The sequence below is a fragment of the Callithrix jacchus genome, chromosome X, assembly GCF_049354715.1.
Source record: "Callithrix jacchus isolate 240 chromosome X, calJac240_pri, whole genome shotgun sequence".
NCBI classification, from domain to species: domain Eukaryota; kingdom Metazoa; phylum Chordata; class Mammalia; order Primates; family Cebidae; genus Callithrix; species Callithrix jacchus.
This window is the reverse complement of record NC_133524.1, coordinates 133,612,079-133,638,898: the sequence shown is the minus strand read 5'-3', so window position 1 is coordinate 133,638,898 and position 26,820 is coordinate 133,612,079. Positions and strand designations below refer to the sequence as shown.

General features: G+C 42.7%; 1 protein-coding gene and 1 pseudogene across 4 annotated transcripts in view; one reads left to right on the top strand and one right to left on the bottom strand.

Annotated features, from left to right (window-relative positions):
* Positions 1-26,820, top strand: part of RBMX (RNA binding motif protein X-linked) — a 65,703-nt gene that overhangs the window by 23,163 nt on the left and 15,720 nt on the right. Inside the window, exon 10 of one of the 4 annotated variants that reach the window (XM_078364147.1) lies at positions 26,542-26,620. The exons of 2 other annotated variants lie outside the window; for them this stretch is intronic. The gene's annotated coding sequence lies outside the window, so the exon portion shown is untranslated. Of the gene's footprint in view, positions 1-18,348; positions 18,570-26,541; positions 26,621-26,820 lie in introns of those variants that run through there. One more of the 4 variants, XM_078364148.1, reaches the window with a different exon arrangement.
* Positions 201-16,384, bottom strand: LOC100385088 (ras-related protein Rab-28 pseudogene; annotated as a pseudogene).

Below are 26,820 nucleotides of genomic sequence, written 5' to 3'. Positions count from 1 at the left end.
GTGTGAGCCACCCGACCTGGCAGGACACCATTCTTTTTCAATGAAACAGTCTAATTTAAGAGAATGGGCCTTCCAGTTTGAATGCAAAATGTATGGCCCCAGTGTTGCATTCCTTTGAATCCAAGTACATGCCTGCAGCTGGGAGGCAACACTAAGGATGAAGCAAGTTCAGAGGAAAGCGTTTAATGAACTAGAGATGGTCACCGATAAAACAAATTTTTAGAAGTTCTCAGACCCACCCAGAGGTAAAGGATAGCCAGAACTATCAACACAGTGGAAAAATGAGCTCTTGCAACTGCATGCACAGAGCTTCTAGGAGGGTTACCAGCTCTTGACATAGGTTCCTGGCTGTAGTTTTAAATACTTGCCTTCACCACCCTCTGTGACTTTGTTTAAAACTTATTTCTAGTTTGTTTAATTTGATTCCAAGGATTTCAGCAGCAACTTTCTGAAAACACAGGAAGACAAAGCATCTTGCTTTGGTTGAAACAAAGCAGCTATTAAAACCATTTTCCTGGGAAAACCATAAGTGTTTTTTAGGTTTTACTGTTTGAATATGCTCCAAATCAGTTTTATTGTCCACCAAGGCAACCAGAGGCTGAGTTTCTGACTCTTCACTCGCTTTCTCCACTAATCTTATAAAAATTCTCAAAGCTTTGATAATTTGTGATATCATATACCAAGAGGATTTCTGTGCTCCATAGATGCATTTGTCCAGCATTTTGCTTCCTATTATCTGCCCTCCTATATCCCAAACTAGAGAGCAGCATTCAAGTGTCCTGGCATTGTTACCCTTCTCAAAAGAAATCCAGTCCTATAGTTTGTACTGGTTCCCAAAAGTTTTTTTTTCTTTTCTTTTCTTTTTTTTTTTTTTTTTTTTGAGATGGAGTCTTGCACTGTTGCCCAGGCTGGAGTGCAGCGGTGTGATTTTAGCTCACTGCAACTTCCACCTCCTGGGTTCAAACAGTTATCTGCCTCAGCCTCCCAAGTAGCTGGGATTACAGTCATGTGCCACCATGCCTGGCTAATTTTTTGTATTTTTGGCAGAGACGGGGTTTCACCGTGTTAGCCTGGCTGGTCTCGATCTCTTGACTTCATGATCTGCCCGCCTTGGCCTCCCCAAAGTGCTGGGATTACAGGCGGGAGCCACCACGCCCAGCCTCCCAAAAGTTTTTTGAGCAAAACCTGCAGCTAAGGAGATGTTTATTCTGGGAGGTACTGTTCCCCAGCACGATGATTTTCAGTGCTGGTCCTGGCTCTCTTCCTCAGAGTCCTACATGATGTCCCAGGAATCATGCCCGCCCCCCCTCCCCCAGGTGGAAGGAGGAGGGGAAGGAAAAGGTCTCCAGGGGTGAGGGAAAGGAAGAAGGGAGGTAGTGGGGACAGTACCTTACTTGTCTGCTCGGTGTCTCAGCAGTGGCTGGAGAATCTCTCGCCAGGTGCTATCTTGTCAACATCTTCTCCCCCTGCCCTCTGTGAGTCTTTTGTTGAGGGCTGGGCTGTACATGCACAGTATGAGATTCTGAGAGGCCTATAAAAGAGCAGCTGCACTTGACTAGCCAAAAAAAAAAAAAAAAAAAAAAAGAGCAGCTGCTATGGGGTTGAAAGATTGGAGAAGGCTGGGTGCGGTGGCTGTAATCCCAGCACTTTGGGAGGCCAAGGCGGGAGGATCACTTGAAGTCAGGAGTTCAAGACCAGCCTGGCCAACATGGCAAAACCCCGTCTCTACTGAGAATACAAAAATTAGCCAGGGACAGTGGCGCATGCCTGTAATCCCAGCTACTTGGGAGGTTGAGGTAGGAGAATGGCTTGAACCCAGGAGGTGGAGGTTGCAGTGAGCTGACATCAAGCCATTGCACTTTAGCCTGGGTGATAGAGCGAGACTCCGTCTCAAAAAAGAGAGAAAGAAGAATGGAGATACTAGAGATTGCACAGTGCTGAGACAGGTTCTGACCTAGCCAGAGTGGAGATAACTTTTTAACATTCCAGGCATTCAATTGAAAAACCACACCTTAGGGGAAAGAACCACCTCCTAGAGTAAAGACTACTCTAGGCCTGGCACAGTGGCTCCCGCCTGTAATCCCAGCACTTAGGGAGTCCAAGGCAGGCGGATCATGAGGTCAGCAGTTCGAGACCAGCCTGGCCAACATGGTGAAACACAGTCTCTACCAGAAATACAAAAAAAATTAGCTTGGAGTAGTGGTGTATGCCTGTAATTCCAGCTACTCAGGAGGCTGAGGCAGGACAATTGCTGAACCTGGGTGGCAGAGGTTGCAGTGAGCTAAGATCAGGCCACTGCACTCCAGCCTGGGTGACAGAGCAAGACTCCGTCTCAGAAAAAAAAAACTACCCTAAGACTGCCCTAATGAAGCCTAAATTATACCTCGCCAGGATCAAGGATCAAGGAAATTAACTGCCTCTCAGAACAAAACTCAATACTTTTCTAAAGATGCAACATAATCCAGATTCCTTAAAGCGTATCACTCATAGTGTGCAATCCACAGTGAAACATTTGCTAAACATGTCATGAAATAGGAAAACATGACCCATAATCCAGAAAAAATGCTGTAAGTTCCCATATTTTATTCACTTCTTATCTTACCTTTCCTTCTGTTTCTGTTCCTTTCCTATCTTTTTTTTCTATGCACTTCCTCCTTTTCTTTCCTTTCTCTACCTATTTCCTTTCACTTGCTTCCCCTTCTCCAGTTTTCCATCTGTTCCCTTCTCATCTTTCTTTCCCTTTCCATGTTTCCTTTTATTCTCTTATCACCTTTCCTTCCCATATAACCATTGCATCCCACATTTCTTTCCCTTCTCATTTCCCCATCCCTTATTTCCTTCCTTTCCCTCACTTCTAATCGTTTTTTCTCTTCATACCTACCCTTCCTTTTTTTTTCTTTTTTTGAGATGGAGCTTCGCTTTTGTTACCCAGGCTGGAGTGTAGAGTGCAATGGTGTGATCTTGGCTCATCACAACTTCCGCCTCCCAGATTCAAGCGATTCTCCTGCCTCAGCCTCCCGAGTAGGTGGGATTACATGCATGTGCTACCATGCCCAGCTAATTTTTGCATTTTTAGTAGAGACAGGGTTTCTCCATGTTGGCCAGGCTGATCTTGAACTCCCAACCTCAGATAATCCGCCTGCCTCGGCCTCCCAAAGTGCTGGGATTACAGGTGTGAGCCACTGCGCCCAGCCACCTTCCCTTTCCTGTATTGAAAAGTTGGCAGTGGCTAACCATGGGGCATCAAAGGATTAAGGGGAGAGCTACACAGAGGCACATTGATAGCGTGTTCACTGGAGTTCAAAGTTTTAGGGTCCTGGTGGGTAGAGAGGTCATGAGGTGGCAAGAAGATGAGATTGCTGGTGTGGTTGGCAGGGATTACTTGCATTGAGCAAATAAGTAAAGTGGGCTCAGTAACAGAATGAATATGACAGAGGAAGGAATCAGTAAACATGAACATAAAATAATAGAAATTATCTAATCAGGCCAGGTGCAGTGGCTCATACCTATAATCCCGGCACTTTGTGAGGCTGAGGCAAGAGGATCACTTGAGACAGTATGGACAACATAGTGAGACCCCATCTCTACCAAAAATGTAAAAATTAGCTGGGCATGGTGGTGCATGTCTGTAGTCCCAGCTACTTAGGGGCTGAAGTAGGACGATCACTTGGGTTCAGGAGATTGAGGCTGCAGTGAGCTATGACTGTGCTACTGCATTCCAGCCTGGGGGACAGAGTGAGACCTTGTCTAAAAAAAATTAATCTTAACAACAGAGGGAAAATAAACTTAAAAATATGACCAGGTGCAGTGGCTCATGCAGGTGATCCCAGTACTTTGGGAGTCTGAGGTGGGCAGATGGCTTGAGCTCAGAAGTTCAAGACAAGCCTGGACAACATGGTGAAACCCCTTCCCTACAAAAATTAACCAAATGTGGTGGTGTGCACCTGTCCCCAGCTACTTGGGAGGCTGAGGGTGAGAGGACTGCTTCAGCCTGGGAGCGGGAGATTGCAGTGAGATTGTGCTACTGCACTCCAGCCTGGGTGACACAGTGAGACCCTGTCTTAAAAAAAAATCGAAAAAAAAAAAAAATAGATCTCCAGAGACCAGTGGGACAATAACAAAAGAAGTAAATAACACATATCATAAGAGTTGCAGAATGAGAAGTGAGAGAGAATGTGGGGTTGAAAATATGTTGGACGAAGTAAGACTGAAATTTTCCCAAATTTGGTGAAAGGTGTAAATTTACAGATTCAAGAAGTTGTGAATGAATGCCAAACAGGATAAACTCAAAGAAATACATGCACAGACATGTCTTTTTTTGGTATTACATATATTTAAAACTATAATTATGGCCGGGCGCGGTGGCTCATGCCTGTAATCCCAGCACTTTGGGAGGCCGAGGTGAGTGGATCACGAGGTCGAGAGATCGAGACCATCCTGGTCAACATGGTGAAACCCCGTTTCTACTAAAAATACAAAAATTAGCTGGGCATGGTGGCACGTGCCTGTAATCCCAGCTACTGAGGAGGCTGAGGCAGGAGAATTGCCTGAACCCAGGAGGCAGAGGTTGCAGTGAGCCAAGATCGCGCCATTGCACTCCAGCCTGGGTAACAAGAGTGAAACTCCGTCTCAAAAAAAAAACAACAACTATAATTATATGCAAAGTGTATGTAGTGACAATGCACATTTCCTCTACATACTGAGGCAGGACAATTGCTTGAACCCAGGAGGCGAAGGTTGCAGTGAGCCAAGATTGCGCCATTGCACTCCAGCCTGGGCAACAAGGCCAAAACTCTCTCTCTCAAAAAAAAAATTATATTTGGTGGTTGAACCAAAGTCATATCATCTGATACGGTGCTCAGTGTATGTAGAGGAAACGTACATTGTCACTACATACACTTTGCATATAATTATAGTTTTAAATATATGTAACGCGGAACTATGTTTTAAGAGTGGGGAGGGTAAAGAGACCTAAATGGAAGCAAAGTTTCTGCACTTCATTCAAAATATAAATTGTTGATACCACTAGACTGTGATTAGTTATGTAATTATATTGTGATAACTAGAGTAACCACTAAGCCTATACAAAGTGATATGTTCAAAAATATTATCACTGGCCGGGCGCGGTGGCTCACACCTATAATCCCAGCACTCTGGGAGGCCAAGGCAGGTGGATCACGAGGTCAGGGGTTCAAGACCAGCCTGGCCAACATGGTGAAACCCCGTCTCTACTAAAAATACAAAAATTAGGTGGGTGGGTGTGGTGGTGTGTGCCTGTAATCCCAGCTACTTGGGAGGCTGAGGCAGGAGAATTGCTTGAACCTAGGAGACAGAGGTTGCAGTGAGCCGAGATCATGCCACTGCACTCCAGCCTGCGTGACAGAGCAAGACTCCATCTCAAAAAACATACTATCACTAATTCAAGATAGAATTCGATAAATGTTTAAGAAAGTCACATGAGGCCAGAGGAGATGCCTCACACCTGTAATCCCAGCACTTTGGGAGGCTGAGGCAAGTAGATCACCTGAGGTCTGTAGTTCAAGACCAGCCTGGCCAATATGGCAAAACCCCATCTCTACTAAAACTACAAAAATTAGCTGGGTGTGGTGGCTCATGCCTATTATCCCAGCTACTCAGGAGGCTGAGGCAAGAGAGTTGGTTGAACTTGGGAGGCGGAGGTTGCAGTGAGCCAAGATCACACCACTGTACTCCAGTCCAGGCGACATGCAAGGCTCCCTCTCAAAAGAAAAAAAAAGGTACTCACATGAAAGCAAGTAAAGAAAAACACAGGAATGAGAAACAGAAGGGACAGAAAAAAATAAATGGCAACTTTAAGCCCCAACACATCAATAATTATTATGAATGTTAATGATCTGAATGCACTAATTATAATACAAATTGGAAGATTAGTTACAGAATGTAATCCAACTCTGTGCTATCTACAGTAAGCTGACTTCAAAACATGGTTGACAAAGGTAAGCTGAAAGTAAAAGATGTGTCATATAAGTATTAATAAATACTAATAAAACAATCAGGAGTGTATTACTATCAGATAAAGTAGACTTCAAAGCAAAGAAAATTGCTAGGGATAAAGAGAGGTATTATTTAATCATGAAAGGATCAATCTAAAGAAGACATAATGATCCTTAATTTTGTATGCACCAAACAACAAAGCTTAAGCTATACAAATCAAAACTGATAGAATTAAGAGGAAATTTTAAAATCCATAACTGTAGATGGGTATTTCAATATCCACATTCAGTATTGACAGACTACTGGACATACAATCAGCAAAGATATAGAAGAACTGAAGAATGTCATCAACTAAGAGGATCCAATCGACATTTATAGAATACCCAACAACAGAATACACAGTACTTCCAAGTGCTCATAAAATATTCACCAAGACAGAACAATATCCTGGGTCATAAAACTCAATTTTAAAATAATTTAAATCAGTCAGAACATACTTATTTTCTGTCGCTGCTATAATAAATTACCACGTATTTGATGGTTTAGGTAATTAAAAATACATTATCTTACATTTCTTTAACTCAGGTGTCTGACATGGGTCTCATCAGGTTAAAATCAAGGCATCAAAAGGGCTGCATTCCTTTTTCTCTTTCTTTCTTTTTTTTTTGTGTGTGTGCATATGTGTTTTTTTGTTTGTTTGAGACCGAGTTTCAGTCTTGCCCAGGCTGGAGTGCAATGGTGTGATCTCGGCTCTCCACAACCTCCGCCTCCTGGGTTCAAGCAATTCTACTGCCTCAGCCTCCCAAGTAGCTGAGATTACAGGCATGTACCACCATGCCTGGCTAATTTTGTATTTTTAGCAGAGACGGGGTTTCTCCATGTTGGTTAGGCTGGTCTCGAACCCCGACCTCAGGTGATCCTCCCACCTAGGCCTCCCAAAGTGCTGGGATTACACGCGTGAGCCACGGCACCTGACTGGCTGCATTCCTTTCTGTACGCTCTAAGGGAGAATTCATTTCCTTAATCATTTAGGTTGTTGGCAGACTTCAATTCCTTGTGGTTGTAGGAATGAGGTCCATGTTTACTTGCAGACTATAAACTGAAGATGTCCCCAGCTTTTAGAGGCTAACAGATTCCTTGGCTTATATCCCACTTCCTTCATCTTCAAAGTCAGCAATGGCAGATTAAGTCCTTGTCATGCTGCATCTCTCTTTCTTTTGCTTCACTCTTCCACTTTTTTTTAGATGGAGTTTCCCTCTTGTTGTCCAGGCTGGGGTGCAGTGGCGCAATCTTGGCTCACTGCAACCTCCACCTCCTGAGTTCAAGTGATTCTCCTGTTATAGCCTCCTGAGTAGCGATGATTACAGGCATGCGCCACCACGCCTGGCTAATTTTGTATTTTTGGTAAGGACAGGGTTTCGCCATGTTGGTCAGGCTGGTCTTGAACTCCTGGCCTCAGGTGATCTACCCGCTTTGGCCTTCCAAAGTGCTGGGATTATAGGCATGAGCCACCTTGCCTGGCCTCTCTTCCAATTTTATGATTAGATTGGGCCCATGTGGATAAACCAGGGTAATCTCCTATTTTTAGTAAACTGATTAGCAACTTTAATTTCATCTGCAATCTTAATTCCTCTTTGCCATGTGCCAACATATATACAGGTTTCAAAGATTAAGATGTGTACATCTTTGGGTGGTTATTATTCTGCCTACCACACGGAATATATCCTCTGACTGTAATGGAACCAAACTAGAAATCGGTAATAGAAATACAAGAGGAAAATCAATGAACACTTGGAAATAAAATAACACACTACTAAATAATGTATAGATCAAAGAGAAAGTCTCAAAGGAAATTTAAAAACCATGTAATTGAATGAAAATGAAAATACAACATATCAAAATATGTGAGACCCATCTAAATCAGTGCTGAAAGGGAAATTGTTTTTACATAGAAGCTTCGTTGAAATATCATTTACCTTTTATTTATATATTTATTTTTGAGACAGTTTCTTGCTCTGGTGCCCAGGCTGGAGTACAGTTGTGCAGTCATAGCTCACTGCAGTCTCACTGTCCCAGGCTCAAGCTGTCTGCCCACATCAACCTCCTGAGTAGCTGGGACTACAGGTGCATGCCACCACGCCTGGCTAATTTTATTTTTGTAACGATGGGATCTCATTTTGCTGCTTAGGCCAGTCTCGAGCTCCTGTACTTATGTGATTCTCCTGCCTTGGCATCCCAAAGTGGTGGGATTATAGGTGTGAACCACTGCTCCCGGCCCAATTTACCTTTTATAGTAAACAATTCAATGTTTTTTTAAAAGCATATTTACAGAGTTGTGCAACCATCACCACTATCTAACTTAAGAATATTTTAGCCAGACATGGTAGGTAGCATGTGCCTGTAGTCCATGCTACCTGGGAAGCTGAGGCAAGAGGATTGCTTGAGCCCAGTGGGTTAAGCCTGCAGTAAGCTATGATCACGCCACTGTACATCACCCTGTGTGACAGAGCGAGACTTGTTTCAAAAAAAGAAGAAAAGAATAAAAGAATATTCCCATCACCCTAAAAAGAAACCCCATCTTTACTCTTAATCACTTTCTATTCCTTTCTGCCCTGGGCCCAGAAATAGCTACTGTCTGTTTCGATGAATTTTCCTATTCCGTACTTGCATACAAATTGAATCATATAATACTTAGTCTTTCATGATGGGCTTCTTTTACTTAGAATGTTTTCAAAGTTCATCCACATTGAGGTATACATTAGCACTTCATCTCTTGGTCAAATAATATTACATTGTATGAATATATCACATTTGGTTTGTCCATTCATCAGCTGATAGATATTTGGGAGTTATACTTTTTGACTATGATGAGTAAATGCTGCTATTAACATTCCTGAGTATGTTTTGGTATGAACATATGTTTTCAATTCTTCTGGGTATACACCTCAGAGTAGAACTGCTGGATCCTAGGGTAATTCATTGTTTACCATTTTGAGGAAATACAAAACTGTTTTCCAAAGTGGCTATATCAGTTTACAATTCTATGAAAGAGAAATTTATAATACTAAATGGTGCTCATATTAGAAAAAAGGAAAGACCTCAAATTAATAATCTAAAGTTCCTGATTCAAGCAACTAGAAAAAGAAAAGCAAATGAATCCAAAGGGCTGGGCACAATGGCTTATGCCTATAATCCCAGCACTTGGGGAGGCCGAGGCGGGAAAATTGCTTGAGCCCAAGAGTTCAAGACCAGTCCAGACAACATAGTGGGACCCTATCTCTACTAAAAAAAAAATGTTAAAAATTAAAAAAATATAAATAAACCAAATAAAGCAGAAGGAAAGAAAGAATGCAAGAACAGAAATCACCAAGGCTGGGCACAGTGGCTCATGCCTGTCATCCCAGCACTTTAGGAGGCTGAGATAGGTGGGTCACTTGAGGTCAGGAGTTTGAGACCAGCCTGGCCAACATGGTGAAACACCATCTCTACTGAAAATACAAAAATTAGCTGGGCATGATGGCATGTGCCTGTAATCCCAGCTACTTGGCAAGCTAAGGCAGGAGAATTGCTTGAACTTGGGAGGCGGAGGTTGCAGTGAGCTGAGATTGTGCCATTGCACTGCAACCTGGGCAACAGAGTGAGAATCTGACTCAAAAAAAAAAAAAAAAGAAAAAGAAAAGAAAAGAAATTCATCATAAAAAAGAATACAAACCTGTCATTTCTAACAGCATGGATGGAGCTGGAAAATATTATGTTAAGCAAAGTAAGCCAAGCACAGAAAGACAAATATTGCATGTTCTTAGCCATATATGGAAGCAAAAAAAAAATTGATCTCATAGAGTAGAATGATGGTTACCCAAGGCTGGGAAGGGTAGTGGGAAGAGGGGATACAAAGTGGGTGGTTAGCTGGGTGCGGTGGCTCACGCCTGTAATCCCAGCACTTTAGGAGGCCGAGGTGGGTGGATCATGAGGTCAAAAGTTTGAGATCAGCCTGGCCAATATGGTGAAACCCCATGCCTACTAAAAATACAAAAATTAGTCAGGCACGGTGGCACACACCTGTGGTCCTAGCTATTTGGGAAGCTGAGGCAGAAGAATCACTTGAACCTGGCAGGTGGAGGTTGCAGTGAGCCAAGATTGTACCACTGCACTCTAGCCTGGGTGACAGAGTGAGACTCTGTCTCAAAAAGAAAAAAAAAATGGATGGTTAATGGGTACAGAAGTACAGTTAGATACAAGGAATAAGATCTAATGTTCAATAGCATGATAGGGCAATTATAGTTAACACTAATTTATTATATATTTGAAATAACTAAAAGAGTGGAATTGGAAAAAAAAGTGAAATTGGAATATTCAAAGGCTTGAAGTGACAGATACCTCAATTACTCTGATATAATTATCACATATTGTACACTTATATCAAAATATCACATGTATCTCATAAATAAGTACAACTATTATGTATCAATAACAAAAAAATTTAAAATAAAATCTACTTTATGTTGCAAAAAAACCTAGTTATTCTTAATAAATGAATAAAATTGATAAGCTGTAGCAAGATTGACAAAGATAAAAAGAGAGACGACATAAATACCACTATCAGGATTCAAGCAGTGAGTATCACTACAGAGCCTACAGATGTTAAAAAAATGAAAAAGAAAATATTAGGACCAACTTGACACGCATAAATTTGACAACTTAGAAGAAACTGATCAATTTTTCCAAAACCATGCAGATACCCAAACTAAAGATAAAATAAATCCGGCCAGGAGCAGTGGCTCCTGCCTGTAATTCCGACACTTTAGGAGGCTGAGGGGAGGAGCACTTGAGCACAGGAGTCTGAAAACAACAACATAACAACAACAAAAACCTCAAATCATCAGAATAGTCTTTTAACCATTAAAGAAAATGAATTCATGGCTAGGCCGAGGCAGGCGGATCACAAGGTCAGGAGTTCAAGACCAGCCTGGCCAGTATGGTGAAACCCTGTCTTTACTAAAGTTACAAAAAATTATCCAGGCATGGTGGAGCATGCCTGTAGTCCCAGCTCCTTGAGAGACTGAGGCAGAAGAATTGCTTGAATCCAGGAGGTGGAGGTTGCAGTGAGCTGAGATCATGACACTGCACTCCAGCTTAGGTGACAGAGCAAGATTCCATCTCAAAAAAAAAAAAAAAAAAAAGGAAAGAAAGAACATGAAGTCATAACTAAAAACCTTCTAAAAAAGAGATCTCCATGCTTGTATCACTTTGTTCACTGAAGAATCCTCCCAAACATTTAAAGAATTAACATCAGTATTAAACGATCTCCCATCAGAAATAGAAGAGGAGAGAACACTTCCTAGCTCACTTTATGAGGCCCGTATTACTGTGATCCCAAAACTGAAGAGAGCACAAAAACAAAAACCATGAATTAATGTCTCTCATAAATGTAGAAACGAAAATCCTTAATAAAATATTACCAAATCAGGCTGGGTGCAGTGGCTCACGCCTGTAATCCCAGCACTTTGGGAGGCTGAGGCCGGCGAATAGCTTGAGGCTAGGAGTTTGAGACCAGCCTCATGGTGAAACTCTGTCTCTACTAAAAATACAAAAAAAAGCTGGGTGTGGTGGTGCATGCCTGTAATCCCAGTTACTTGGTAGGCTGAGGCAGGAGAATTGCTTAAACCTGGGATGTGGAGATTGCAGTGAGCCATGATTGTGCCACTGCACTTCAGCCTGCACGACAAAGCAAGACTCTGTCTCAAAAAAAAAAAAAAATTAGCAAATCAAATGGAGCAACAGACAAAACAAATTATATACTACAACTGTGATGATTGATTTTGGGTGTCAACTTGACTTGTTTAAGGAATTCCGGAAACCTGGTAAATAATTCATTATTCTCAATGTTTCGTTAAGCACTGAACCCAGCCCTCTTCTGCTTAAAGGGAAACTCAGGTAGTTTGCCATTTGATTAGAATGATTTGGTTGCTCCAGGTGTGTCTGTGATGGTGTTTCCAGAGGGATTGGCACTTGAGTTGGTGAACTGAATGGAGATTTGCCCTCATGTTACTGAGGTTGCAGTGAGCCAAGATTGTGCCACTGCACTCCAACCTGGGCAACAGAGTGAGACCCTGTTCCCCAAGCCTCCCCCAATAATATTATATCAATTGATGCAGAAGGCATATACAAGATCATTCAGAATTTTTCATGAAAAGGCACGGTCCCTAAAATACTTAAAACAAATTTTTGAAAGAATAGAAGAAATTACTTGATGTTAAAGCCTAATACATAAATCCTATAATCTGAACATTGTGGTATTTGTTGAGGGATAGCCATACAGATTAATAGGACAGAGTAGAGAACCCAGAAATGGACCCACACAAATGTGCCTAAAAGATTTTTGTCTTTTTTGTTTTTGAGACGGAGTTTCACTTTTGTTGCTCAGGCTGGAGTGGAATGGCGTGATCTTGGATCACTGCAACCTCCGCCTCCTGGGTTCAAGTGATTCTCCTGCCTCAGCCTCCAGAGTAGCTGGGACTAAGGCATGAATTTTTGTATTTTAGTAGACACAGCATTTCACTATGTGTTAGCCAGGCTGGTCTCAAACTCCTGGCCTCAGGTGATCTGCCTACCTTGGCCTCTCAAAGTGCTGGAATTAAAGGCATGAGCCACCATGCCTACCTCTGTATATTTACTTCCAAAGGCCTGCACCTTTGCATCTCTGGCTCTCTTTGAAGCCTGTTTTCAGGAGCAGCTTTGCTTGTACATGCAGAGAACTGACAATGCCTGAGAATTTACATTCGTCTTTTTGCAACCCCAGCCCTTTCCACTTGCAAGTTCTGAATAGTCTTTACCAAATGAAGGTTATTGGGTGAAAATATGAAAATTTAGTTCCCCTGTCTTGAGTAGGGACAAACCCTATGGCATAATCTACACTCGGCATTCTTCTGTGGGGTCATGCAGAAGCAACCCTCCACGGGATGTTGCCTGAAATTACACATTTGCTTAGCTTCTTCTGCTTTCTTGTCCTGCTTCCTCCATTTCCTTATTGGGGTCTCCTGGGAGCACTTCCTGAAATTAACTCCATGTACATGAATCCTCATCTCAGAGCCTGCTTCTGCGGGGGCCATCCCAAGACAAGAGGGATTACTTATTCCTAATTTCTCCAGTTTTCAGGTGAAGGGACCATATTCAACTAATGCTCCAGGCTTTCCTATGCCCTTCACTGCTCCTCATGGGAGGAGTGACAGGCTAAATTGTGATTTGGGACTAAGAATTTGGCATCTGTGATTTATGCCCACCCTTTCTTTCCTTCTTTCTTTCCTTTCCTTTGTTTTCTTTCCTTTTCTTTTCTTTTACTGAGATGGAGTCTTGCTCTGTCACCCAGGCTGGAGTGCAGTGGTGCAATCTTGGCTCACTGTAACCTCCACCTCCCGGGTTCAAGCAATTCTCCTGCCTCAGCCTCCCGAGTAGCTGGGACTACAGGCATGCGCCACCACACCCAGCTAATTTTTGTATTTTTAGTAGAGACAGGGTTTCACAATGTTGGCCGGCTGATCTCGAACTCTTGACCTCGTGATCCGTCTGCCTTAGCATCCCAAAGTGCTGGGATTGCAAGCATGAGCCACCGTGCCTGCCCGACCCTTTCTTTGCGGCATTCCTGCCTGCACGGAGCATGTGCTCTGGTCTGTAAGCTTAAGGAAAATGGCTCTGCCTTTGCAGGAAAGGCCCAGAAGCTGAGCCTGAGGGAGGAATTTAGGTGTATGTGATTTATTGAGGGAGGGCTCTTTAAGAAAAACCTGTAAAAGAATGAGAGTAGAAAGATATGGGGGAGGAATGGGTGTATTCCTGGCCTGTAACATGTGTCAGAAGTTGTTTCATGTAGCAATGAGGGGCTTCAGGAGTTCTTCCATTAGGAGGCAAGGGGATTAGGCCCATCAGTCAGTCATTGGTCATTATTGGTGATGGTGGTATGTGGTGGGTGTGGGAGGCGTTTGGATTTCCCAGTTGTCTTCAGAAGAGGTGGCTTCCCTTAGCAAAGGGTAATTATTTGGAGATGTTTGAAGGTGTAAACTGTTAGCCACAACACTCAATGTAGCTGGGGAAGGATGCACCAGTTAATGAAGGTGATCAATGTAAGGCACCAACAGTGTCTACTATAGTTCATTCCTTGGACCAATCAGATCCATTTGCTACTTCCTATTAGGTTCACTCTATTTGGGCATGGATTCTCCAGGATTCTGATTGTGGGAATTCCTTTAGGAAACTTGCAAGAGGATATTTAAACAAACCACAGCCTTGACGGCTCTGATTGGTCCTGAGACTTTAACTGATATTCTCCTTTCCTTCTTTCATCACCCATTCTAGATTTCCCTAACTTGTTTGGTTCTTCTGCTGGTCTAGGTGGCTTTCCTGCTGGGGTGACCTATGCTCTCATCACTGTGGGTCTGAGCCCCAGTTTCCATGCCCTTATTAGGTCTGTGGTTGCTGCACTTGCTCATTCATGGCTAAAACTGGGCATTACAGTAGCAAGAGATGCCCCAGATGGTCACATGAATGCCAAACATATTCTTCACTGCTCATATTATATAGCAGCAACCGTACATCCTCACGATAATCTAGGGTCAATTCCCACGGTCAATATGGTAACTCTTTTTCATACCTGCTGATCTATTGGCAGAAGGGGCCCAAGTGACCAGCCAATAGATGTAGCTTTAGGTGTAGTTGGATTCTTACTATGTCCCTTTGTGGAAGTGATCCCCATCTGAGAACTGGGTCTTCTAGATGCATAGATTCTAAAGTTATGGAGACAGGAAGCATAAATTCATCAAGTGAGTCATTAGGAGTGATGGTGAGAGGGTTACTCTTACTTCCATGTCTTGGTTCTTACACCCATGTTTATTACCTGTTAGGGCCGGAGCACTACATGATGATCACTGGGTTAGAGCTAGAGTGAGTGAGCTTTTTCTATAAAGGGCCAGACAGCAAATATTTTAGGCTTTTCAGTCCATATGGTCTCTGTTGCTACTGCTCAACTCCGATGTTGTAACATGAAAGCAGCTAAAGACAGTATGTAAACAAATGAGCCTGGCTAGGTTCCAATAAAATCGTATTTACCAAAACAGGCGGTGGGCTGGATTTGGCACATTGGCTATAACTTGCCGATCCCTGGTTTAGAGTACAGATGCTCCTCAACTTTCAATGGGTTATGTCCTGACAAACACACCATAAGGTGAAAATATTGGTAGTTGAAAATGCATTAAATACACCTAACTAGTGAACATTGTAGCTTAGCCTAGCCTATCTTAAACATGCTCAGAACACTTATATTAGCTTACAGTTGTGCAAACTCATCTGGCAACATGGTACCCTGTAGGGTATTGGTTGTTTATCCTCGTGACTGTGTGGCTGAGTGGGAGCTGCAGCTTGCTGCCCCTGCCCAACATCACAAGGCAGTGTCATATTGCATATCAGTTTCCCAGGAAAAGGTCAAAATTCAATATTCAAAGTGTAGTTTCTACTGAATGTGTATTACTTTCGCACCATTATAAAGTGTAAAAATCCTAAGTGGAGCCATCATAAGTCGGGGACTGTCTGTATATACTGCATCTTGAAGGATAGTGCCCCATCCTCACATGGATAGCTTCAAAGCTGGTGCTTCATCTGTGCCTTTAAAGTGCCTTTCTTCCCTCCTTCCCTCTCCCTCCCTCCCTCTCTCTCTCTTTCTTTCTTTTTCCTTTCTTTCTCTCTCTCTCTGTCTCTGTCTCTCTCTTTCTCTTTCTTTCTTTTCTTTCCTTTCTCTCTTTCTTTCTGAGTTTCACTCTTATTGTCCAGGCTGCAGTGTAATGACATGATATCGGGTCACTGCAACCTCCGCCTCCCGGGTTCTTCAAGTGATTCTTTTGCTTCAGCCTCCTGAGTAGCTGGGACTATAGGAGCCCACCACCACGCCCGGCTAATTTTTGTATTTTTAGTGGAGATGGGGTTTCACCGTGTTGCCCAGGCTTCTCTTGAACTCCTGACCTCAGGTGATCTGCCCTCCTTGGCCTCCCAAAGTGCTGGGATTACAGGAGTGAGCCGCCACGCCCAGCCCTGAAGTACCTTTCTATCACTATTGCACCAGCAGCCTCTGAATGGTGCCCTATGTTGTAGGGCCAATGGATTTCATCGTCGTGTGTTCACTGCTGCATCACAGTTTTCGTAAAGTGGATCTCTTGGTCTGAGGTGACATTAGGAGAGATCCTATGTTGGTAGATCAGATACACCATGAATTCTCAGATAGTGGTGCTGACACTGACTCCTTGAAGGCAGTAAAGGAAAAATTTGTAGGTGGCATATGTGGTAATCTCTGTCACAATGAACCACTGACCTTTTTGAATGTAATCATTTTGACATCACGTGACTGGTTGATATCCTCAAGGGATGGTGCCATATCGGGGATTTGGTGTGGCCTTTGTTGCTAGAAGTTTAGACTTTCAGCTCCAGCTATCTCTACATTAGTCTTGGTGAGAGGAAGCCAGTGTTGTTGGATATGTGTAACCTCCGTCTTTGCCACTGTGGCTACTCTGTGTGCAAACACTGGGATGGGAGAGGACAGACTGGCTGATATCAACTGGCCAGATCATCCTGTCCTCTTGGTCATTTAGTGCTTCTTCTGCAGTGAATGCTTCTTTTTTTTCTGAGATGGAGTCTTGCTCTGTTGCCCAGGCTGGAGTGCAGTGGCATGATCTCAGCTTACTGCAACCTCTACCTCCCAGGTTCAAGCACTTCTCTGCCTTAGCCTCCTGAGTAGCTGAGATTACAGGTGCCCACCACCACACCTGGCTAATTTTTATATTTTTAGTAGAGATGGGGTTTCACCATCTTGGCCAGGCTGGTCTTGAACTCCTTACCTCATGATCCACCCTCCTTGGCTTCCCAAAGTGCTGGGATTACAGGCGTGAGCCACCGCATCTGGCTTTTTTTTTTTTTTTTTTTTTTTTTCGAGACAGAGTCTTGCTCTGTCACCAGGCTGGAGTGCAATGGTGGGATCTCTGCTCACTGCAACCTCCACCTCCCCAGTTCAAGCAATTCTTCTGCCTCAGCCTCCCAAGTAGCCAGGACTACAGGCGCGTACCACCACGCCCAGCTAATTTTTGTATTTTTAGTAGAGACAGGTTTCACCATGTTGGCGAGGAGGGTCTCAATCTCTTGACCACGTGCTCTGCCCACCTTGGCCTCCCAAAGTGCTGGGATTACAGATGTGAGCCACCGCACCCAGCCGTGAATGCTTTCTGATGAATGTTAAAATGAAAAGACAAAACCCTTGATGCTTTGTACACATTCCCATAATTCCACCCATATGCATTTTACCCAGACCTCCTTCACACCAATCTTTCCATCTTTCTCCTCCAATCCCCTGATCAACCAGCCAAACCATTCACTCTTTCCCATGAATGAATATGTATTGTAAGTTTGGGCCATTTCTTCAACACAAAGTGGATGATCAAGTGTACCACCAAAAGCTCTGCTCACTGTCCCTCAGAGACACCCTTGAGTAGGGTTGTAGGGCAGCAGCTACATGTTTTCATCTAGTACACAAACACTGCGCTGATCTATCCATGAACTATATTTGAGATTTTTTCTTTTATGCCAGCTGATTATAAGGAATACCTCCCCTTCCATGTCCTCGTAGGTGTCAGTTAAGGAAGAAGCACCAGTGTAGCAGTGGTGGGTAATATAGGGGTCTGGACCACCTGTTTCTGTAGCTTACTTGGGTCTTGGCCTGCTAGCACCCGGTCCTGCTGGATGTACTACTTTCTCTTACGATAAATTGCCACTGGGCCTGCCCAACCTTATGACTGGGTGGGTCTGACAGACCCTAGCTCAAGGTGAGAATATGGTTATTTGATATCCAAAGGGCAAGTACTCAAAAAAAAAAAAATCTGGGCTAGGCGTGTAATCATACCTGTAATCCCAGCACTTTAGGGGGCTGAGGCAGATGGATTACCTGAGGTCAGGAGTTCGAGACCAGCCTGACCAACATGGAGAAACCCCGACATTACTAAAAATACAAAATTAGCTGGGTGTGGTGGTGGATGCCTGTAATCCCAGCTACTCGGGAAGCTGAGGCAGGAGAATCCTAGAACCTGGGAGGCGGAGGTTGCAATGAGCTGAGATCATGCCATTGCACTCCAGCCTGGGCGACAGAGCAAGACTCTAGTTCAAAAAAAAAAAAATCTGAAGGGCAAGTGCTTAATCTCTACCAGGCTCCAGGAGCATACCAGGAGCTCCTTTCAAATGGCATATAGCTTTCTGCTTCTAGATGGCATGGCCTTGCTCCAGAACCCTAAGAGTATGCACTGTACAGTTCCTATTTGGGCTTGTTAGGGAGTTCACATATTTTTTCTGCCACAGATGCCTCTCATATCAAGGAAACTTTTGGAGCACATGACCCAAGTGGTGCGATTACATTTACTGCAGCTTGGACTTGCTTCAGAGGACTTTCTCGCCCTGCGCTCTGCTCACAACTAATAGCCTTCCATGTCATTCAGTAAATGGGTTATTACAGTGTTTCTAAGTGTGGAACATGTTGCTTACAGGCCCAAAGAGGCCCACCTTTGGACTCTTTCTTAAAGGTGAGGTTAAAGGGGCAATAATTTTTCCATCACTTTGGAGTGAATGTCCCAGCATTCCTGAGAGCCTAGACCACCAGATCCCTAAAAACCTTACTCATGTAGCTCATCCCCGAATCTTTGCAGGGTTTATCTTTTACTTTCTAGAGTGTACATCTTATTAGGGCACCCAGGGCACTTCTGCTTCTTGCTCATCAGGTCCAGATAACATGATACCATCAATATGGTGGACCAATATGATGTTCTATAAAGTATTTAGATGGATCAGGTCCTGTTAAAAGAGAGAGCAGGAGAAATAACATAGCCTTGGGGTAAGACTGTGAATATATATTGGTGTCTGTTCCATGTGAATAGAACCAGTTCCTGATTTTCCTTCCTGACAGGTATGAAAGAAATGTATTGGTCCAAATCAATAGCCATATACCACCTACCAGAGGAGTGTTAATCTGCTTTAATAAAGACACTACATCCAGCTCAGTAGATACAATTGGGACTATTATGTTTACTGGGCAAGTGACAGACTGATTGGTTTTTTTTTTTAGACAGAGTCTTGCTCTGTTGGAGTGCAGAAGTTTGATCTTGGCTTGTTGCAACCTCCACCTCCTGAGTTCAAGTGATTCTCCTGCCTCGGCCTCCTGAGTAGCTGGGACTACAGGCATGTACCACCACGCCTGGCTAATTTTTATATTTTTAGTAGAGGCAGGATTTCAGCATGTTCGCCAGGCTGGTCCTGAACTTCTGGTGTCTGGTGATCGGCCTTCCTCAGCCTCCCAGAATACTGAGATTACATGTATGAGCCACTGTGCTTGGCCCCCAGACTGATTAATTAAATAAAGATATGATGAGGACCATGACCCCTGCATTATTTAATATTTTGACGGTAACACTCACCTTTGCTGTTTCTCCCTTCCCCCAGATGTAATTCTGGTTTTTATTTACTGTTTTGGCGATTGAAAGGTTTTTCTTTGGGGGTGGAGCTGAGTTTCAGGGGCTTCCATAGGGCTTTTCCTATTATAATATCTCTCACTCCATAAAGCAAAGAACTGAGGTAAGGATTCTGTGAACTGCTAATGTATTCATTCCGATGATTCATTTGGGAGTCATGGAGATGACTATTGGACTCATTGTGAGACAAAACTGGGCCAATATCCTAAGTATTTCCTGACCAACGTAAGCCTCTCCCTAACAAGAGGGCCACAGTAACATTTTGGCTCCTGGGTGTCGGTGTCTACTTATTTCCTGGGTCCAGTAGGCTTGAAAGAATCTCTGCATTCCCCTTTCCCTAGCTGAGTAAATGGCCATAGACACTTGGAGAAGGCCTGGAGAACACTACTAAATATACTTACCATGTTGCTGTAGGGTCCTTTCTCTTGGGAACCTGACCTCTTCTTCATTTTATGGGTTTGGCGTCTGAGAACTGGCTTAGTTCTGGAAGTTAGAAAAGGACCTGTGACTTTCCATTGGGGCAACTGACTTCAGACTTCTGCTTATCTGTATATTTATATATGGTAATATCCTTGCTGGCTGTTTATCTGAATTGCCCCTAGGAATCAACGTTCTATGGGCCATCTCATTAAATCCCTGCGAGTCAGGAGGCATCTCTTGGTGTCATTCCAACCTTGCTGCCTATGCTTATACCCACTTCACTTTTGATGGTTAAGTGCTATCACCTAGTCTCCCCTTTTTCAGAATGCTATCACCTCCATTAGCGCTAGGGAGCCCAGTTCTGTATGAGCATCTCTTATCATCAGCCCTGGCTTACAGAGGACAGCTACTACTATGAAGCTTTTATTTTATTTTCTTTTTTTCTTCTTTTTGTAGAGATGGGATCTCCCCATGTTGCCCAGGCTGGTCTTGAACTCCTGGGCTCAAAGGAGTCACCAACTTTGGCCTCTCAAAGTGCTGGGATTACAAGCATGAGTCACCATGCCCAGCTGACTATGAAGCTTTTATTTATTTATTTATTTGAGATGGAGCCTTACTGTTGCCCAGGCTGGAGTGCAGTGGTATGATCTCGGCTCACTGCAACCTCTGCCTCCCAGGTTCAAGCAATTCTCCTGCCTCAGCCTCCCAAGTAGCTGAGACTACAGGCGTATGCCACCATGCCTGGCTAATTTTTGTATTTGTGGTAGAAACGGGGTTTTACCTTGTTGGCCAGGTTGGCCTTGAACTCCTGACTTCAAATGATCCACCCACTTCGGCCTTCCAAACTGCTAGGATTACAGGTGTGAGCCACCACACCCGGCTAAAGCTTTTCACTAATGCTGCTGTCCCCTCACTATCACATTCCTTATTGTTTCGGTAAGTGAACTATACTCTGGGCCCTTCCAAAGAACATAGTCAACTGGTCGATCCTCTTTTCATATGTAATAAATCCATCCTAACATGTTCACTTCTTTAAGCCTTTTGATCTATTCCTCTATCGTCCCACTAAGTTCTAGTGTCTCTACTTCATTTAATGTGGACCAGTGCTTTTTTCTACCTTCCTAAAACCATTTCCAAACTGGCCTCTGGGGCCCCTACCAGTTTGCTGAATCCTGTGTCAGAGGAGAGTTCCTGCATGTTAACACACGTTTCTTTATCCAGCTTTGTAATCTGTCCTGTAGATCCAGCATCCTCAGATATACTCTTCCAGTTTTTGCTGTTAAACGTCAGCCAAGTTCTGCAGCTGCTTACATGTATATAATGCCTCTCTTTTTGTGTATAATTCCTTTCTCCCTCAGAAGGTCAAGCACTTCTCCAGACATCCCATGTTGAAATTTGACCATAGTTATTGTTCTAATTGCTGGGCGGGGGTAGATCCTGAGAAGGGCAGGTATTGTCCCAGACAATGCCTCATTTGAGTTACTTTTATGATCTTCAATCAGGGAGGGACTGCTGTCCCCTAAAAGGAGGATTGCAGCGCTTCTGCACATCCAGAATTTTCTGGAGGATCTTAGGGTTTGAGGGTCCCAAATGCATCTACTCAGTAATCTCTCTTCCAAGTTCTAGGGCCCTACTCTTTATTGGGACCCTGATTTTGGTGTAGGAAACTCACTGGAACTGAGAATTCAACCTTCTCTGAATTTTAACTTCTATGATTTGCTTCTGAGCCTGGTGATATGGTTTGTAACTGTGTCTCCACCCAAATATCACGTTCAATTGTTATCCCCAATGTTGGAAATGGGGCCTGGTGGCAGGGGACTAGATTATGGAGTTGAATTTCTCATGAATGGTTTAGTACCATCCCCTTGGAACTGTTCTCAAAATAGTGAGTGAGTTCTCTCAAGATCTGGTCGTTTAAAAGTGTGGCATCTCACATATACACACAAACATAAACCATACATAGCAACATTTGCAGTCTGAGAGAAATATAAATAACAGTAGAGATGCAATGTTAAAATTAACTGTAGTATATACTGTACTACTGTAACAATTTTGTAGCCACCTCTTGTTGCTATTGTTGTGAGCCCAAGTGTTGTGGGCATCTGTTTAGAACTTTGTGGGACACCAATCATTGCTACATGAGTAGTTTGTCTCTCCAGTAAATTGCACATCACAATAAAAAGTGATCTCTTGCAATTCATGTGTTTTCCATTGTGTTCAATCCATATCATAAATCTTGAATAATACCATAGGGCCTAAGGTGGGACAAACCTTAAATAATGCCATGGGATGAAATGCCATTGGTAATATGGGAAGTGTTCCTAAGAAGTAGATAAATATCATGACATTACAAGAAAAAAGTTGAATTGCTTGATATGTACCATAGATTGAGGTTTGCAGCTGTGGTTGCCCACCATTTCAAGATAAATGAATCCAGTGTAAGGAGTATTATAAAAAAGAAAAGGAAATTAATGAAGTTGTTGCTGCAGCTGTGCCAGTAGGTATGAACTTCTTGAAAAATACCTTTTTATATTGTATTGAAAATGCAGCTTTTGGCCGGGAGCGGTGGCTCACATCTGTAATCCCAGGACGTTGGGAGACTGAGGTGGGCGGATTACTTGAGGTCAAGAGTTTGATACCACCTGGCCAACATGCCCAAACACTGTCTTTACTAAAAATATAAAAATTAGCTAGGCATAATGGTGTACGCCTGTAATCCCAGCTAGTCAGCAGGCTGAGGTTAAACTTGGGAGGCGGAGGTTGCAGTGAGCCAACTCCAGCCTGGGTGACAGAGTGAGACTCTGTCTCAAAGGAAAAAAAAAAAAAGAAAGAAAGAAAAGAAAGTGCAGCTTTTATGTGGATGAAGGATTACTATAAGAAAGGGATGCCTACAGACTCTACTATGATTTGTGAAAAAGCAAAGTTATTATATGACAAATCGAAAAGAAGGTGAAGGATCTAACACTGGAGAATTTAATGCCAGCAAAGGATGGTTTGATAATTTTAGTAAGAGATTTGGCTTAAAAAATGTCAAGATTGGCAAGGCACAGTGGCTAATGCCTGTAATCCCAGCATTTTGGGAGGCTGAGGTAAGCAGATCACTTGAGGTCAGGAGTTTGAGGCCAGCCTGGCCAACATGGTGAAACGCTGTCTCTACTATAAATACAAAAATTAGCCAGGCCTGGTTGTGTGTGCCTGTAATCCCAGCTACTTGGGAGGCTGAGACAGGAGAATTGCTTGAACTCAGATGGTGGAGGTTGCAGTGAGCTGAAATTGCAGCACTGCACTCCAGCTTGGGCAACAGAGCAAGACTCCATCTCAAAAAACAAAAAAAAAGTCAAGATAACAGGAGAAGCAGCTTCTGCTGACCAAGAGGCAGCACACGAGTTTCTAGATGTTACTAAGACAATCACTGAAGAGAAAAGTTATCTGTCTGAACAGGTTTTTAATGTAGATTAAAGTGCCCTATTTTGGAAAAGAATGCCGGAAAGGACATTCGTTAGTAAGGAAGAGAAGCAAGCACCAAGATTTAAAGCAGGAAGGGACAGGCTAACTCTACTGTTTTGTGCAAATACAGTTGGTTTTATGATAAGAACTGCCTTATCTATAAAACTGCTACCCCTGAGCCTTGAATAGAAAAGATAAACACCAGCCGCCAGTCTTCCGGTTGTACAACTAGAAGGCTTGGACAAGAATGCTTTTTCTGGATGGTTTCCGCAGATGTTTTGTCCCTGAAGTCAGGAAGTACCTTGCCAGTGAGGGACTGCCTTTTAAAGTTCTCTTGATATTGAATGATGCCCCTGGCCACCCAGAGCCCTATGAGTTCAAAACCAAAAGCCTTGAATTGATCTCCTTGTTCTCAAACACGATGTCTCTAATCCAGCCTCTAGATCAGGTAGTCATAAGGACCTGTAAGGCTCATTATGCATGGTACACTATGGAAGGGATTGTCAATGCTGTGGAAGAGAACTCTGATAGAGAGAACATCATGAAAATCTGGAAGGATTACATCATTGAAGAAGCCATCGTTGTTACGGAAAAAGCTATGAAAACCAAGCCCAATACAATAAATTCCTGCTGGAGAAAACTGTGTCCAGGTGTGCATGGCTTCACAGGATTTATAACAGAGCCAATCAAGGAAATCATGAAAGAGATTGTGGAGGTGGGACAAAAAAGGTGGTTGTGCAGGGGAGAAGGGTTTCAAGATATGGATCTTGGAGAAATTCAAGAACGAATCGACACCACACTAGAGGAATTAACAGAAGACAACCTGATAGAGATGAGACTGCTTCCGAACCTGTGCCAGACAATGAAGATGTAGAAGAAGCAGTGCGAGAAAACAAACTGACATTAGGCAATTTAGCAGAAGCATTCTGATTATTCAAGATTGCTTTTAGCTTCTTTTATGACATGGGCCCTTCTATGATGCATGCACTGAAACTAAAGCAAACTGTGGAAGAGGAATTGGTACTATATAGGCACATTTTTAGGAAAATTAAATGCAAAGAACATCAAAAATTATCATGTATTGAATTTCCATAAAGTTACACTAGGTATGCCTGTGTCTCCTGACTCCCCTTCTGCCTCTTCCACTTTAGCTACACTGAGACAGCAAGACCAGCCTCTGCTCTTCAGCCTACTCAACCTGAAGATGAGGACAGACTTTTATAATGATCCACTTAATCAATAGCAAATATATTTCTATCATGATTTTCTTCATAACATTTCCTTTTCTCCAACTTACTTTATTGTAAGAATACAGTATATATTATCAATGAAATATATATATATATATATATATATATATATATATATATATATATATACTTTTGAAGACTACATAGACGTTTTATCAGCTTCATGACCCAGAAATGTTTTTCTCAAGGAACCCGGAGCCATTTCTTTAAAATGTAAACATCAAGTGAGGTAGCACCCCTATCTCCCAGTTTTTGTGGGAGTGTAGAAACCTAACTTTGGTGGGCACCTTGCTCCAAATTGCAAAGCTATTTCCTGTTATAAAGACACAATAATTTTTTTCCTCTAGATAAGGCCAATTAAATAGCATAGACAGTCGCCTCAATTATGAGGTAAAGTTTGGGTGAAATATATGTGACAAACAATGCTGCCAAGTCTTCTTAGTTGAAGACTAGTCATTATTTATTTAATTGTAAACATGTAATTAATGGATTGTATCTGCTTGGCTACATTAGGGGGTGAAATTCCCTTCGGTTTTGTAATCTCGTAGTGAGTTACTTTGGATGTGCATCATGTTCTGGTTTAATGCTGATTCAAAAATAAAACATTCTTTCTCTACTACCATTGTGGAGAGGAATTCTGGGTTAGGAGATGATTTTGTTTTTAATTATATTTCCCTAACAATTTTGGTGATGAGAACATGGAAATATCTGGTGGCTCTTGACATGAGCAGCAACTGACAATCTGTAACCATAAAACAGCCAGGTAGGAGACCCTGAATTATAAAAAGTCTTCCCTCTAGCAGTCCATTTTTTGAGACTACTACCTAGACAATCCAACCTGTCCAAATTCAGTATGTTACTATTAAATAAACATGGGTAATGTAGACTCTAAATTTCAATCAGGGTCATCATATGGTTGGAAAATATGGGAAGACAGGAATGTTGCCTTCAAGTTTCTCAAATAGTTAATATCTCTCTGTCTCATTGGGATGGTTATGCACATGAGAATCCAGTCCTGTAGTGGTGGGAGGATGGTTCTTCTGATTTAGATAGATTAACACATTCTTGGAGGGGTTTCATCCTGAATGAATGAGTTGCTGGCATTTATGGGATAAATATTGTTCTAAGAGGAGACTTAAAAATGATTTAGGGCTGGTCAAAGTACAGTGGTGTTTACAATTAATTGATCACGACTAGTCATAGATTTGTTTCTTCTCCACTCCCATTGTCTTACTTGACTAGCCTTAAAAAAGATTCAGATAGCCAGATGAGAAGGAAAAAGAGGGGAAATGCAAAAATCAAAGGTACTTACTTTTTCATGGAAACCTCCTCCTCCTTTCTCCGCTGTCCTTGCTCCCTCCCTCTTCCCCTACATGTCCTCATCCTTCCTTGCTTCTAACTGACTGTAATGGCTCCCAGGAAAGGGGGAGGTGATAATCTTTTAGAGAGGTGGCTCCCTTCAATAATAGGTTTCCCTGTAAAGGGAGATGAAGGTATGATTTTCTACAACAACCTGCTCTATTTGAGGATACAAGCTTGTGTCTCTGGTGGCCTAGCCCTGAGTCTACTTTATGTTTTAGACCAGATGCCACCTACAGGAGGTCTTATCATCTACGCACCACACAACACACAACTAGAAAGACAGAAATAATAGACAGGGTCATGGGATGACTGAGAACTTGGATAAAAGACTTTGCTGTGGTTTGAATGTGTCCTCCAAATTGCATGTGTCAGAAACTTAATCTCCAAATTCATATGTTGATGGTATTTGGAGGTGGGGCGTTTGGGAGGTGATTAAAATTAGATAACTTCATAGGGTGGGACCACCATGATGGGACTGGTGGCTTTATAAGAAGAGGAAAAGAGACCTGAGCTGACACGCTCTTACTCTCTTGCCATGTGATACCTTCCAGCATGTTATGACATGGCAGGAAGGCCCTCATCAGATGCTGGCACCTTGATATTGGACTTCCCAGTCTCCAGAACCATGAGGTAAATAAACTTCTGTTCTTTATAGATTACTCAGTCTGTGGTATTCAATTATAGCAACAAAAAAGTAGGCTAAGACAGAGTGTTTTCTATATGAAGGCAACAGAATGGAGAGTAGCTGCACTTTTCACTTGGAAAAAGACAGACAACCAAGGTATTAAACTTATGAATGTCAATGCTGGAACTGAAGTGTAATTTACATT